The 17,679-nt window shown below is 42.6% G+C and overlaps 1 protein-coding gene across 33 annotated transcripts in view; it reads right to left on the bottom strand.

Moving 5' to 3' along the window:
- The window catches only part of PTPRD (protein tyrosine phosphatase receptor type D), a 1,589,668-nt gene that overhangs the window by 1,359,172 nt on the left and 212,817 nt on the right, over positions 1-17,679 (bottom strand). For all 33 annotated transcript variants that reach the window (XM_083185941.1, XM_083185944.1, XM_083185945.1 and 30 more), the window contains exon 3: positions 3,191-3,212. The gene's annotated coding sequence lies outside the window, so the exon portion shown is untranslated. The remainder of the gene's footprint in view (positions 1-3,190; positions 3,213-17,679) is intronic.

Raw genomic sequence — 17,679 nt, 5'->3', positions numbered from 1 at the left:
CATCCTGAAATAACGAGATGTTCGGGGGATCTTTATTCAGGATGCAATGCTAAAGTGAGTGCTGCTCTGTCCGATATCTTGTACTGTCAGTGACATCTGGGGAGTAGCTGGAACCATAGAGATATGGGGCCAAATGTAATGCTGCCCGAGTTCTGCAGCCTTGTGGGATGGTGGCCAAACCATTCCTTGTAAGTGATTGCCCCTTTAAAAAAAAGTCCAAGTTCGGCCTGCATCCCGCACGGTACCCAAACTTGGGCAGCTACATTTGACCCATGGCTGGGATGATGGTGCTGGACAGGGGACAAGGTTTTTGGAAAGACACTGGGAGTATGAGGCTGTTGGAGACACAACGGGGGATGAGGCTGCTGAAGAGATGCAGAGAGGACAAGAATGTTTAGGAGACAAAATGAGAGACTGATTGAGAGACACAGTGGGGATTAGACTGATGGGGAGACACATAGAGGAATGAGCTAGATGGAAAGACGCATGGTGATTGAGGCTCTAGGGACACATGTGAGATGAAGCAGCAGGAAAGACATAGGAGATTCAAAATTGGTAATAATCTGAAGATTCACAGAGAAATTGAACAGCTGAGATACAGTAGGGGATGAGGCCGCTTGAGAGGCACAGGGATAGTGGGCTGCAGGGAGAATGTGGGGGGGGTTCATTTGCCTCAGGGGAGGGAGCTAGATATATGTTATCTGGTTGTGCCTCTGTTGTATGATGATGATGATAACATTAGCTATATTTTTTACACAAACAGGCATCTTCTGTACCATGTGATCTCCTGCATGACTACTAAATACCTACTGAAAACCCAGGGAGGCTCAATTTCTTCAGAGTTTCCCATTGCAGAGAAACCACCAGTCAAGGCTCCAACCTTTATATCCCTCTGTATCTGGTGCTGGTCTCAAATGTGTGCATGTGTAGGATTAAGAACCCCAAAATGAACACCCTAGTAGTCAGATTGGTCTGCTGTTAAGGCAGTAGAGTGACTTCTCATTAGGTGTGCTGTCTCTGTTAAATATAGTCTTGACTGGTCGTCCCACACTTACAAAAGAAACACCTCCCTCTTTGATGTACCTGTCAGGCTGTGATTAGCAAGGAGTGCTTCCAATGGGAAGTCGCTGCCACTCATAGGCAGGTCTTGCACAAGCCAGACTTAACCTAGGTAAAATCCACCACTGTAAACCACCAAATGTGTAAGAAATGATTTATGCTGAATGACCTGTACATATAGAGGATTGCTTCCAAAACATTAATGCACTTGGACTCCAAGATTTATGTTTCAAGCCCAGAGTAAATCATTTGATAGTACTTGTGAGATTGGAATATGCTCACTAAACAAATAATAAATGTATTCAAATAATATTGAATTATAAGGTAATCAACAATAATTACTGTATATGTACTTTATTTCCAATGGCAGAACTTGTGGGTGGTTGGTTAAGGTGCAAAAATAAAATATTGGACCCCCCTCCTCCACCCCAACCCAATTTCACAATATGCAACACCAGAGTGAGTGGCAGGGAGAAGCATCGGGTGACAGGGACAGGCAGGAGGAGGCAGAGTGTGATGGAAAAACAGTGGGTGACAGGAAGAGGGTGAAAGGCGCATCATTTTGACCCTTAGTTCTCAGGGCCCCTGGTGCACCTGCTGCACCAAAGGTAGTTCCGCCTCTGTTTATATTTCAAGGGTTGTTTAAGAAATAGTTATTAAAAGTTTTGGCATAATTCATTTTTGAGCTAAGATTAATGTCATGAAAACCATACTGTAAACAATATATCTCTGACATGAGCTACTGTATCATTGATATATCTAAAAATATACTGGTATGCATTAGGGTATTCTATTTAAGCTTTAGCCTTGGCAATATTCTGATAATGTACATTTTGTTGATCAATAATGTATAACAAGTAATACCAAACATTTTTCAATTATTGTTTTTCAATTAAACCTTCTATAACTCATAGGCAGGACTCCTGGATTGCTTATGCAAAGTAAATTTTTGTTGTTGTTGAATGTTCAGAGAGGCTCCCAAACTCAACCAAATTATGATGTGAACATTTAATCAATAAGGTTATACAATGATTCCATGTACAGTATGCTAGACATTAATATACCATCTATAATTGCATTGGCTGGCAACAGCCCTAGTTTCTTTTTCTTTTAACCATATATTCAAGCAAATCCTACAATCTTAATTCTCACTAAACTTTCAAAATTATATCATCGAGAACTTTAGGTGCAATCACTGGGTGCAATGAGATGCGCGCTCCCGCACACAACTCAACACACAGTTCAAAAAAGTATGGGCTATACATACTATTTGTACTAAATAGCATCTCATTGCATTGCAAAACGTATGCAATGCGATGCGATCTAGTCCAAATTGTACACAATAATTGTACCGTGTTTGGGCACCTTTAGAGAAAAATTGTTCACTGGTGGTATTATGGACGGGATCAATATGAAATCCCGGCGGTCGGAATCCCAATGGTCGAAATACCAACACCGGAATCCCGACCGCCACAATGCCGACAAGGGGGGGGGGGCAGGGCGTAGAACCCCCCCCATTGTGGGCATGCTGCGCTCACCACGCAGCAGGCCCGGTGTCTCGCTACGCTTGGCACACTATTTTATTCTCCTTCTATGGGTGTCGTGGACACTCATAGAGGGACAAAGTGCCAGCATTGCGGCGGTCGGGATTGGACCCCCCTCCGACTGCCAGGATTTTGACTGCATCCATTATGGACATATCCATTATGGACAGTGTGACTTTACAAAAGTCACAATGCCAAAATTACATGTATATTAGATTCAATTACAAGGTAATATCAGGTGCTTTTTCAGGAAAGGTGACCTTAAGAAAATTCTTATGAGGAAAACAAAATTGGGTACTTATATGTTAGTTGGGCGCCCACTATAGTTAGTACGCTCATATCCCCACTATCCATGTCGGCATGGAGTTGAATTTATATAGTGTGGTGAGCGCAGCGAACCACCGAGCCCAAAGCGTGGCGAGCATAGCGAGCCTCACGAGGGGACGCAGAAAACTAAGCAAATAGCTTAGTAGGCGCCCAACTAACATATAAGTACCCCAAATTGTCTCTGACGTTAATACATTTTCAACACTTTCAGTATATATCTGTACTTATATATATATATATATATGTACTTAGGCACTTACCTTTATGTAGACGTTTTCACATCTAAAGAAAAGAGAAAAAATACTTTTTAACAAATTGCATTAGACATTTTAGACTTCAGCTAAATCATATCACGCATTGTTATGAGAATTTTTGTAAAAGTGAGATATTTTACATTCCTGAAATATTTCATGAAAAATGACTCATCCAAACACAAAGTAAAAATGTCTTCATCTACATTGTAAAAAATGGGTGCACCTGTGTCAAACTACAAAAGAACACGTTTTAAACATATTTCAATAATGTCCACAGATGTTCTCAACCCTAATGGAGTAGGTTCTGTACAATACAAAATGCATTAATATTGCCTACATCACAAAGTTCCACGTTGAATACATCTATTGTAGCTTTTAACTGAATAGTATATTTATTATTTAATACTAAACTTTCACAAAGACATACATGTACCACAATTACACTATGGGGGTTATTCTGGTTCACTTGCAAAGGCACAATCACTCTCTAATGGTGAAAATCAAATGCATTACAGGTGGGGCTGATGTAACATGTGCAGAGATAGATTTGGGTGTTTTATTGTTTCTGTGCTGGCTGCTTTATTTCTGCAATATAAATATCAGTTTGAAGTACACCCCCACCCAAATCTAACACTCTCTGCACATGTTAGCATACCTCCCAACATGACCCTCTCCAGGAGGGACACAATGCTCTGCTCCTGCACATTCTTCTTAATGTATAATTGCCATCACCTGTGTTGAACAGATTAATTGATAGGAAAGGTGCATCAATACAGGTGATGGCAATTATACATTAAGAGAAAAGTGCAGGAACAGAGCAATGTGTCCCTCCTAAGGTGCGTACACACGGGGGAGATATATTGCTAGCAATATATTGCTCAGTGTCTCCTTTTCAACAAGCGACCAGAGATGGTCGCTGTTGAAAACGAACCTCTGCTGGGGGTGCCGCAGAGGTAATTAGCTGGTCGCAGGAGCAAGCTCTTGCGACCAGCGATTACAATGGGGCAGAAAACGGGAGCGCGCACCCGGCGATTTATTGCCGGGGCACACTCCCAATCACTGGCAATATGGTCGCCTGCGACCATATTCCCAGCGATTATAGCCCCTATCTCCCCCGTGTGTATTCAGCACTAGAGAGGGTCATGTTGAGAGGTATGTGTTACATCAGCCCCACCAGCAGTGCATATGGTTTTGTCCATTAGAGAGTGATTGTGCCTTTGCGAGCGAACCAGAATAACCCCCTATATACCTTATTGAAAAAATCAGCAGAGAATTATTACTGGCAGTCTAGTTTTTCTAAAAGTTTATTCTGCAAAGTTACAAAAAAAATATGATGATAATGTCCTTTACAGTTATGCTATAACAAACCTTATGACATTTTATGATAATATAAAGATTGGCTCACATCACCTATTTAGTGCACCCAAAACAACATACAGTCAGGGCCGGCGCCACCACTAGGCAGCTTTAGGCATCTGGCTGGGGGCGCTGGCCACTGGAGGGCAGCACTCAGGAGCAGGTCCCCCCCACTTTGAGCCAGGTGAGTGGCAGCGGCCGTATCCTCCCCCCACCCATGGAGCGAATCGGTGGCAGCAGCCGTATCCCCCCCCGCACAGTGAAGGCGAGCAGTTGATCACAAATCCCCCCCGTTGGGCAGCGACGGCCGCAACTCACATATCGCCCCCCCTTGTAGCATGTGTGCGGGTGAGCGGTGGGGAGGCCCGACTCCCCCCTGCCTGGGGCTCTGCAATACCTTGCACCGGCCCTGCATACAGTGTATATGACACATGCATGTGTTAGTGTGCACACAACATCAACATGGGACTTTTATCAGCATGCATGTAAACATATTATTTTCTGTGTACATGTCTGTGCAATGATATTTTTTTAAACAATTCTGTAAACTACTTACTTGACATCTACTTGATATGTGATATATACCACCTGATATCACTAATCACTAATATATATAGCACTGACGAGACAATAGTTTCTGAATCTTCCCTTGCTGCACAGTAGGATTTGAGCTGGCTTTGTCTATTTCTGCTTTCCACCGCAATCCTTTGCAAATCTTCTAATGCTCAGAGCCAGCCCTAGATCTAATCATTATAGTCAAATGCCTAGGCTCATATGGGCAGGCTTAACATCTAAATTCTAATTACCAATTTCAGTTTGCAGCTTTATTGTAGATGCTTTAGCTTTATTACACTTGTGATGGCCAATGCAATAACGTTATTTTGTTGCTCACTGTGGCACAGCAAACGTGAGTTCATGATGTCACGCAGCACTGATGAGACTGTCGGAGCAAAGAACACCCAGCGTTTTATTGGCGTGCCCACAAAAATGGTGTCAGCACCCATAAAAATGCTGCATGGGCCCTAGGGAGCAAAGTCATTCCCCTGCCTGTTCGGGGGTGGGCAGCTGATGTCACATGATGTCAGTGCCTGTCCCCAATTCAGAGAAAACTGTGCAGCCAAAATGTAAGTTCTGGGCTATCCTTTGGCTGCATGCAGAGGAAAAGTCATTAGATGGTGAGTAACCATCGAAGGCTTTCTCCTCTGTGCAGGCACTTGTGAGCACATGTGTAAGCATACACATCCGCTCCTACACATCCGCAGTGTAACAAGGGGATTTGGGTGGTGGGGTGTAGCGTTAACCTTCTTGCTAGGCTCCAAATAAAAGCAGCCGAGCGAGCAGGTCTGAATTACCACATTTGTCAGCTCCAAAGAGTTTTTTGGAAGTTATTCTCCTCAGGACATAATATGTGGAATTAAAAAAAACCATAAATGTGTAGAACCTGCAAACAAGTCACTTACTATTCTAATATACAGTGTAAATGCCAATAAATGCAGTGAGTCATTTCATACAAAGATCTTTTTTAACAAAAATACATGATTTGTCAACATCAGACATGGGGGTAATTCTAGTCTGTTCGGTCCCCGTCACATTCGCTCCAGGGAATGATATTTGTGCTCTGCGCATGAGCATATTCGGATATGCACATGTGCAGGGCTGCTGAACTGTGGTCGCCGAGGCATTCGCAGGGGGGGGGGGGGGGCAGGATGGAGGCATGCAGGGGACATTTTCTTGGGGATGTTCCCACTCAACTGGTGGGTGTGCCCAGGTAAACGCTGTGCATCCCCATGCAAACGCGGGTGGGCAGCTGCCTGCCAGGGACGGGTTGCTGATGTCACAGGACGTCAGCCATCTGCCATCTTCTAGGCCTCGGATGCCGCAGATATATTGTAGGTCAGTCAAGACTTATATTTGCGAACAGGGGAAAGAACCTTGATTTCGCCCCCAAACGCTCCCTTGCGAATTAATGTCTATACAAAACATCCATTCGCAATGCGGTGGGGAAGATTGCATGGCGGTGGAGGGCAGGCATTAGCTTGACCAGCAGGCAGTGTTAGATGGCTTGCTAAGCAGCAAATTTACGCTGCTTAGCAAGTCAAACAGAATCAGGCCCAAAGTATAAGGTTACAAAACAAACAACAACAAAAAGCATTGAAGTATTCCATTGTTGCTTTAAACAAAAGATAGGAGAGGTCATATGACCACTTCTGAGAGATAAAAGCTAAAATTAAATTTTCAAATGTTTAAAAAAAAAATTGACATTTTTTCTACAATTGCTCAAATTATTAAAAGCCATAACATTCTATAGCTGTAGGTAACAAAACAGCAGTGATGCTTAAAAATGTACCCTTGGTAATCCTAGTGTTAGTAATGTTCATATACGCGCATGGAATTGGTCAGGGCCCCTCTGCCATGTTACACATTGTGTTTAGCCTTTTCTGAGGACTACATATATATACTGTATATAAAGCAAATTATGTCCTTAAAACATGCATAATCCATTGTTTTGAGATATTTAAGAGCCGTATTAGGTTTACAAGAATGCAATCGTAAAAAGTAGTATAAAGACAATATTGGAAATATGTTCTTCTTTACGGTGGCCAGCACATACCAATATGTAAATTTGAAATGCAAATCTTAGTTTTTTAAGATTGCTTACAGTGTTTTCAGGGTTTAACTGGTCAACATGAGTAAAGGGGAACCCCACCTTCTCCTCTAGGGATCAGGTTCCAGCAGTGGCGTAGCTAAGGCTCCCATACCCTCCAACATGACCTATTCCATTAGGTACAAAAAGCTCTGTTTCTGGACTTTCTTACCAGTGGCAGTTGCAGATGTAAGCCTGCAGCACAGTCCAATATTCAAAAAGGGGAGCCACACCTACTGCCACCCCAAGCAACACTGTCCTGTACTCACTGGCAGTTGATGTGACTCCCCTCTTTGAATTTTGGACAGTGCTGGAGTCCAACCTCTGTAACTGCCACTGGAAGGGAAGTCCAGGAACAGAGCATTTTGTACCTAATGGAATGGGTCATGTTGGAGGGTATGGGCTCCTCAGCCCTAGCGGTGGCAGGGAGGAGCCAGGGCCACAGGGGCACAGGTGTTGGAGAGGTGCACTCGGCAACCATCTACATGGCAACCCCAGCAGCAGCCCGCAGGCTGTTTTTTCACTGTCACTGGAATAGGTGGTCCCCAGCGCAATCCCACACTGTCACATCCCTGAGTGACAGCTTGGTTAGCCCCTCAGAAGTTAGCCCCTCAGCGCGCCCTTACCAGCAAATTGTAGCACTGCTTGATGCTGCTCTGTTATGCTGGTTTAGCCTCAGGAGTCCAGCGCCATGAGTGTGTCCATGTCCCCAGCGCTATGGGGTGTCCCATAGCTGTGGTGTGCCCGCGCTGTGTGCCTGTCAACGTCCCTCCTGTAGTGAGAGAGCCCCGCTGTATGTGCATCCGCTCTGAGGAGACAGAACCCGCTGTGTCATTGTGCCAGGGGAGCTGTCAATCAACGCCCGACGGTGTCTCCCGCATAGCGCCTGCAGCACTATTATATTGCCTGCCTCATAGAACCCTCCAACTCCACGGCTGTGCAGACTTCAATCCAATAGAGAGACCTCCATAGAGCATTGCCTGCTGCATAACCCTAAAGCTGCAGGAGCAGATAAGTACAATAACTGCACCAATTAATCTGCTGAAGTTTGCCTGTGTACACCTGCCCCCCCCCCCCCCCCAAGCCTATAACCCCAACCATGCAGGCTATAACCATAACCATACACACACCCCGCAGCCTATAACCCTAACCACACACACACACCCCACAGCCTATAACACTAACCATACACACACCCTGCAGCCTATAACCCTAACCATACACATACCCCAAAGTCTATAACCCTAACCACACACACACACACCCCAAAGCCTATAACCCTAACAACACACACCCCGCAGCCTATAACCCTAACCATACACACAGCCGGCAACCTATAACCCTAACCATATAGTGTAAGGGCACACATTTTCTAGCCTCTCCTTCCTTCGACCACTTTTGGTAGGTATAAAAAAAAACACATACCAGGAACACCCAATAATATCTGATATTTTGAGGAGTCTCTGACACATTCAACTAGAAAGCACTCCTTAAGGTACCCATACACGGTACAATTATTGTATACAATTTAGACTAGATTGCATCGCATCGCATAGGTTTTGCAATGCAATGAGATGCAATGAGATGAGATCTAGGACAAAAAGTTTGTGCAGCACATACTTTTTGAGCTGTGCAATGAGATGTGTGACAGGAACAACTGTACTGTGTATGGGCACCTTTACACTTGCCCACTTTTCCTGCTTCCAACATAACTACATCACTGAATTCATATCCACCATGATTGGTGTGTGTATGTATGTACAGTATGTATGGCAGTTGCCAGTTGAAACAGCTGTCGGAACTACTACCAGCATTTGCATTTCCATGCTGCTGCGTTACATTTTAATTATTTTACTTCATCTGTGAGTACTGGTCCTTTACATTTCCATTTTAAGGGGAAGTGAGTGTATGTATGTATGTGTATGTATATATATATATATATATATATATATATATATATATATATGTGTATGTATATATATATATATATATATATATATATATATATATTTGTCCACTCTGACCTCACTTGCAATTTGAAACCATAAAAGAGGTTCTGTGGTTGGATATGAAATGAGCTTATAGTATACACTTGGCTCCCAGCGGAGTAGCATTCTCTACACCATTTCAACAAAAAACAGACATGATTTATGGATGCAAACATTTTCTTTCTATTAAAAATCTATTTCAGATAGAGTCCTGATGATGCACTTTTCCTTTACCAAAAGGAAAATAACATTACTGTTATAGCTTGATTTTGGAATATTCCACTTTGAGATTGCTTTATTTGTAAACCTATTGTCTGTAAGAAGCGTAGTCAAATGAAGCAGAATAATACACTCATTTATCCAATTGTGTACTTGTAAAATGTGTCTGATTTCTTTTAGAAGGGCAAATGCTTCCACATGCAGATGGAGGAAGTGGGGAATTTAAAGCTGAAACAGAGGCTGAAACTTGGTAAGGGACACATAGGGCAGACTGGTACAAGTAAAGGTGCCCACAGACGCTACAATTGTACTGTGCTATGCGTTTTTGTCTGTACAATGGTTCTATACAATTATTCTTCCAGCTTGCTATGAGATGTGCACTTGGATGCATGTGATGAACCCATGTTTGTTTTTTTTTTTTAAATTCATCTTTATTTGCATTTATACAGAAAAGGAAAGACAATAAAAAATCACAAATAACATTTAAAACACACATTGACAGTTGGGTGGAATGTATTACACTCCATCCATACATTACATTAACACATGACGAGAGGACGTGGCGGTTACTGCCACCAATAATCATTTGATAAATGCGGAGAAAACACGGTATCGACTCATAATTATGCACAGTTAAGCTACCTACTCATTCTTGGGCCCTCTAACCCCACTTTTTGCTCGCCCCGCTTCTTACCACCTACAGCCACCCGCCTGTGCAACAAGCTGACACATTATCTTGTTATGTATACTGAGCAGTATTACCATGGTCATCTAAATTATATAATAGGACACTTGTGGTGATTTAATAATTCATACATATATATTTTAAAGTGCATGTGCCAGTGTTAAGGGTTAATATATCTTAACCAGGGATAAAGACGGAATCTAAAAAAAAGAAGAAATATGATTTGTCAAAAAGAAGGTGAAAAGAAAAAAGAAGGGGAAAGAAAACTATCCCCCACGTGATATACACTATTTTGAACTTGATTTACTGCTGGTTGTCAGCGTGTTGCATAAGCAGAAGTGTTCCATCTATGCCAAATATTGAACCCATGTTTGTAATGTTAAATTTCAGATGTAGTCTAAAAAGTACGTGCAGCACGTACTTTTTTAGACATACAATTTTAGACATACAGCATCGCACAAGCCCATAAACACCATCCAATAATTGTACATAAGATGCAATTTGTGCTTAAAAAGTACAAAACGCATTCGATAATTGTAGCGTCTGTGGGCACCTTAAGAACAAGGAGGATGAATGCCATTGAATATGAGCTTTAATCATCTGTTTTCCTAGGAGGTGGTGAGGAGACATACACTCGTTAGTGACATGACACATATCATGTCTACACTACATTGGCTGCACAAATTAACTCTTTGTGGCCATTAAGTAAGTTTAATTTATACAGCGCACTTTCTCAAGCGATTATTAACAGTTAACACGCACAGAACTACTGAGTGCAGGTGACTATGTGACAGCTATCTGATGTCACACAGACGAGGTGGGAGAAGATAAAGGAGAAAAATTACACATAAAGTAGAGGAAGGAAATAGAGAGGAGCAATAAAGCCAGAAGATATGTAATGGAGTGTATTACAAACTCTTGGGTGGAGTGAGGATGCAACCTATACTTTAGGTATTGGCAAAGACCTTGTACAGGGGTGAGTAGTCTAAGGTGCCTGTGGTGGTTACTACAGATCCTAAAATGCAGTTTGGGCTTTACTGCTCCCTATTGCAAGTTATGGACCTCTATCTGGGTTCCCAAGTACGGGGCCGATATATACTAGATCTGTTATAATGATTTATCATGAGATGTTAAACATGGAGATGACTGACACAAGACAAAGGGCAGTATTCAATGAGAAAAATTCGCCCCGTTTTAGGGCGAATTTGTGCTTTTTTCGCCTTGGATGGAGCATTTTGCTCTCCAAAAGCGAGCAACCCTATTCAATGTGAAATATTCGCCCTCTTTCTAAGTGATTTTCGCCGTCTCTCTCCGTGTAGCAATTCTCCATCTTTTCATGTGAAGGGGCATGTTATTTTATTCATGTGCTTATAGCACATGAATATATATTTAATTAAAAAAATATATTTTTTTTTTTTTTTTTTTTTTTACACACAGAGCAGCCAGCAGGGGGCCGGAGCGCTCGAGCCGCTCATTAGATATTCATATATTCACTGCATCCGATCATTACATATGCACGATCGGGTGCAGTGAATACTGGGTCCCCTGCTAGCTATAGGGGGGGGGCAGCTTGTGCTGCCTGGGTCCCGGGGAGCCCCCTCCCCTCCACATATGTTCTGGGGCAGCCAGGGAGACTTTAATCTCTCTGGCTGCCACCGTCCCACGGCTCCCTGCCAGCTCCCTGCCGCTTATAAGCTTCACACCAGCGTAGACAAACGTGCGTTTGGTACGCATGCTTCACTTTGGCTTATCTTTGACTAAGATACACCCGCTCCATATATACAGAAAATTGAATCACATATTGTACACATTTTAAATATTTTTTATTGTCTTGTTTATCCCTTCGGATCATTACGAACATTTACATCGGCAACGGGCAAAAACAGTCCGGACCCCAATATCACCAAAAAGGGACACTATCAACAAAGGAGGACCATATCCTATTGTATTTCTAAGTATTTTTCTGCGCCTCACTGTATATCAGCTTCACAATTCTTTTTTGTTTGTATGGTAATTTAAGTGTTGGTGACACTTACATGAGTTGTAACTTGAGGGCGGCATAGCGCCATATATTATTCTGTCATCTCCATTTGTCTATTTCTCAAACACAGACTGGAACATGACAGTTACTGTAGGAGCTGTTTGGCTGGTGTATTATCTCTCTTTTCACTTTATCACTCTCCATTTCCCCATTCCTTTAAATTTGGTGTTTTTACATTCTCCAATGATTCATAATATTTTTTCTATTCTTTTATCTTCAATGCAAATTAAATATTTTATTATATTGTAAACTCACAATTTTTTTTACCAAATATAATTTATACAGATGGACAGTATACTATGCCAGCTTTATAGCCAGCCATCCAGCGCTTCACACTGTATTGTTGTCTAAATTAGGCAATACTTGACATATAATTCTAAAATGCCAATTGGTTTTTTGCCACCCACTGAAGTGTATGATGCAGACACAAGCAACACAAAGACATGATGTTTGCTCTCACTGGTGGTTCAATTCCGTATCTGGGAAATTGTTCAATTTTTTTATGGCATGAATAGCAAAAATAAAAATAAAAACATTGTTTTAATATGATTCCTTCCAGTGGCAAGCTTGTAGTGTGTATTGGAAATGTTGACATCTTATGTACTGCATCTTGAACACTTAACTGTAATTTTATTAATTAGCTTCATTTAATAGAGATTAATGCTTGGAAGTCAAAAATAAGCAGATATGTACTAATTATATATTAATGATCACACTTGCAGAACCACATATGACACTTCTATTTTACATCCCCAAATTGTAGTGAGAGTGAAAAAACAAAAATGTCACATTTTACAGTTCATGTATAAATAGACGTCCTCATGCAGAATAATTAAGTATTTAAAGACGTGTGAATTCACAAGTGCAGAAACGGATAACATCTTCATCATTGCTATGTTCACATTTTTTATTACTGAAGACTTTAAAAGTTTGAGTGAGAACTTTACAAACTTTGGAACGTTCTAGCTAAATACAATTTCAACCTATTAGATTTAAAACAACTACCGATATCAGCAAGAGAAGTTGCTACCCAGAAATGAAGAGATGACTTACAGTGCTATCCCAACTCCATCGCACTTGCATACACATTTGCAGCCTATACACAAGAACAGAGATCATCGGTTTTAAGGGTAGACCTATGGTTACGAGAACTGGTTGCGGCAGTAGCCACAAAGGCACCTCAGGTTGGCTCACTAAGCAGCGGTCGTTCGCTGCCTATCGAGCCCATAAATGCCACCCACTGCCTGGCCAAACACAAGCACCCCCCCACCACCACCACCACCACCACCACCACCAAATCCCCTCGGTACCATGCAGAGAATCTGTACGTTAACACATTCCCTTGCATGCGGCTGAGGGGGAGAGAAAAGAATCAATGGTCCCGACCATCGAATGATTTCTTTCCCCTTCGGTAATAAAAGTCAGTCTAAACTTACTTTTATTTCCATCGGGGGGGGGGGGGGGGGTGCTGCCTGCGTTCCCAGGAGAACACCCAGTGTTTTTATGGGGATGCCATAATTTAATCAGCATACTACTGGTCGGGATGCTGACATGCGGAATTTCAGCTGAAAATCTTAACTGCTGGCCGCAATACCAATCCCAGAACTCTGTCAATCTGTCAATCAGGATGTGAATGCCTGAATTCGGTCAGCCAGCCTCCCAACAGTCGGCATCCCAATCGTAAGTACAGTATGCCGGTATGGTTATGGATGGGGCGTGGGGGTGGCGGGTTAGGTTAAGGCACCCGGGTGGTGGGTTAGGGTTAGGCTGTTGGGGGTTAGGCTTATGGTCAGGCTGCCAGAGGGAGGGTTAGGTTTAGTCACTAAGGGGGGGTTAGGGATAGGCTGTGGGGAGGACTGTAGGGTTATGCTGCAGGTAGGGAGGGTTATAGTTAGGGGAGAAGAGGGGAAAGAGTTATGGTACTTATAAGGCAACTGTAGAAATAATCAGCTTTGGGATGCTGCTTTCAGTCTTCTGGCTGCTGGATTCCTGACCACTGTTGCCGCTTATATATCCCTCCCATTACCTCCCCCAAATTGTTCTTTCCTGTCAATCACTTTGCAAATAAATCTTCATTGTGGGCAGAATCACAATGGCACCATGACTCATGGGTAATGAGTTTGCAGTCTGTCAATAATCACTCAGTAGTGTAGAATGTCAGCATTGCATACGTATATGAATCAGGCCAAAGACCAAAATGTGTTATTTAAAGATTATGGTTTTTATTTATTACAACAAAAGTATGGTGACAAAAGTAAGAACAGCAACCATTCAACTACCATTTATCTTAGGCAAAGGATGTCACAGATTATCAACTATCCCAAATTAAGTGCAATATTACAACTAGCAGCAGCCAATGTGCAAAAAAGAATATATTTCTGTTCCATGCACACTATAAATAAGCAGCCCAAGGATGGAATAGCCAATGAGTCTTTATAATACAAAAATATGGTTGTTCCCTCCACAGCCGCTTCTAAAATGAAATTCAATAGAATGCATACACAATTCAATAGAGAGAATGCATCCCTTATAGTGGGGTGGCCTCCCAATTACATACAGTAGATGGATGAAGGCACAGTACCATCAGTATATGCCTTCTATAGATTGAAAGCTTGTGAGCGGGCCCTTATACCTTTGATGGTCACTAAATACCCAGTTTGTTGTATCACTGTCTCCTATTGTAAATGCAATGGAATATGATGCGCTATATACTGTAAGAAACTGTTAATAAATAAATAATAATATTCTTCCATACATCTCTTATTTAGTGTAAAATGTTTTTTTATTACATACTTTTCAATATGAAGAACAATACCAAACATAGTGCAACATACAGTTACATTCAGGTGGATAGGTAATGAGTAACAGAATATTTGCTGGTATCCACAAAGAGACGCTGAGTCTCATATATATCTGGTAATTATCCAGACATCACAAACTACCTATTAACCGGATTTTAACTGTATGTTGCACTGTGTTTGGTATTGTCCTTCATATGTAATAAAAAAGTAGGTAATTGTGTAGTTTCACGGCAGTTAGGCTGTCAGCGTAGCGGTCCTGTCAGAATCAGCGTAGTGTTCCCGTGGCCACTTAAGCTTCCCTGGCTACGTTATCAGCGTAGGCTGCCGCCTTGAAACTACACAAGTAACTACCGTACTGTTGCCGGGAACTGCATCTATGTCCCCGGCGTTCCGGCTCCAGCATGATCCCCTCTCTTTGGCGGAGAGGGGATTATGCTGGCACCGGCAGAGAGGCGCTCCATCTGTTTGACATGCAGGAGGTGTCTCAGATGCTCCAGCAATGAGACGCTCCTACATCTGAGTAGCTATTATGGCAGGGTACAGCAACCCTGCCTACAGGGTTAGGTGTTCTGTAGCTCCTTTGCAAACCCCCACTATCCACGGCAGCCCGAAGCATGGCGAGCGCAGCGAGCCCCGCGAGGAGACACTTCACGCGTCCTCTCAACCTTTTCATACCCCCACTATTCACGTCGGTGTGGAGTTGATTGTATTTAGTGTGGCGAGGGGACGCGGATGACCTTACATGTAATCCACGCCAGCTCGCCATGCTTCGGGCTCGGTGGCTCACTGCGCTCGCCACACCATATAAGATCAACTCCACGCCAACGTGGATAGTGGGGGTATGAAAAGGTTGGGTGGACGCGTAACGCTTCCCCTCGCAGGGCTCACCACGCTTCGGGCTGCCGTGGATAGTGAGGGTTTGAAAAGGCGCTATAGAACCCCTAACCCTGTAGGCAGGGTTGCTGTACCCTGCCGTAATAGCTACTCAGATGCAGGAGCGTCTCATTGCTGGAGCATCTGAGACGCTCTTGCATGTCAAACAGATGGAGCCAGCATAATTCAGCATGATCCAGCATGAGCCATAGAGAGGGGATCATGCTGGCGCCAGCGGTGTGAGAAAGGGGCTCAGTAGGCTTGCCTGGGCTGAGAGATGCAGTTCCCGGCAACAGTACAGTAGTTACTTGTGTAGTTTCACGGTGGCAGCCTACGCTGATAACTTAGCTTAGGCTGCCGCCATGAAACTACACAATTAAGACAGCCGTTGGGCTACACTGATAACGTAGCTCAGGCTGCGGCTGTGAAACTACACAAGTAAGGCAGCCATTGGGCTACGCTAATGGCGTAGCTTTAAACGTAGCGTAAGCTGCCGCCATGAAACTACACAAGTACCAAAAAGTATTACACTATATACATGTTTTCCTTCTCTCTATCTAAAGAGTTGTACAGAACAAAAGATGGAAAACACTGGTGGTGCTGTGCCTTCAAACATCCATCTGTATAATATGTAGGTGGAGAAGAGGAGACATTACCACAAGTGGCGGTTTTTATCTATGGGCTGCATGGCTGCAGCCTCCCAGGTAAAATCTGCCACTGTAGTGAAGCCAGATAAAGTACCACACTAAGGCATGCATGCTAGCAATTGAATTTCAACTTAGAAGTGCCGGGAACAACAGTATTTCTGTTACAAACTTGCAGGGGCCAACTATCCCTATCTAAGCAAGTGAGAAGGTATCCCAAGCCAAGGCTATAACACTATAGCCTGCTCAGATGAGAGGTTTGTAACACTCAAACAGGAAAATACTTGATGTAAATCAGTAATTTTAATTTATTATTATCATTATTATCGTTTATTTATATGGCACCACAAGGGTCCCGCAGCGCCTGACAATACATAGATGAACAAAGAACAATACAGGAAAGATTTTGATTTACGGTACAAATGCAAATTAGGACAAGTACATGGTAAATAAACCAGACAGTTGCAACAGTGGACACTGGATTTATAACAGTGGCAGAGATATATTCTAAGAAAAGCACATGAGGAGAGAAGGCCCTGCTCGTTAGAGCTTACATTCTACAGGTAAGGGGCAGACAAACTGGGGTGACACAGTTGGGATAATAATGGATTCCATCTGGGTTGCACTTATTATCGGATGAAGATGGCTGTGTGATCTGGCTGTTGCAGCTATACTGTTGTTCCACTAAGTAGTTCAGCTCAGGCAATAAATACTGTTTCTATATTAAGTTGGAACACTACTGTTTAGACTTTTTTTGGTGTAAGAACTTTAAACTAATAAAAAATATTAACTTTGCTTATATTATACCTAAAACACTTATGTTTCTATATACAGAATATAAATTACCATACATTACAGCAGTGACTAACAGTCTTAATTTAACTACACTGTTACAAATAGTCACTTATGAATGATATTAATAATGGGCCCCACATGCTAGCTTAAGGCTGTGAACCAATTTCTTATGCACACTAGGTAAAGATTGTAGGGGCTGCTGGCTCTATCCCAAAGCAGAGTTTTATTCAAGGATGCAGTAGTATTAGGGTAAAACAAGAGCTCCGCTAGTCTGTACTTGCAGTGGAGGGTGATAATTTAGTATAATATCTGACAGGAATATCTGCTGCTAATCCTGACTGGAGCAAGGGAGAGTCAATGTTTATTGACAGAGCTCACAATACTGCAGGCTTGAAATACTGGATTGCTCGACCTCAGTTCTAAGCAAATATAGTTACAGTACCTTTGAG

The sequence above is a fragment of the Crinia signifera genome, chromosome 1 (assembly GCF_055691185.1).
Source record: "Crinia signifera chromosome 1, ASM5569118v1, whole genome shotgun sequence".
NCBI lineage: Eukaryota > Metazoa > Chordata > Amphibia > Anura > Myobatrachidae > Crinia > Crinia signifera.
Note: the sequence above shows the minus strand (reverse complement) of the source record. Positions and strands in the feature narration are given on the sequence as shown.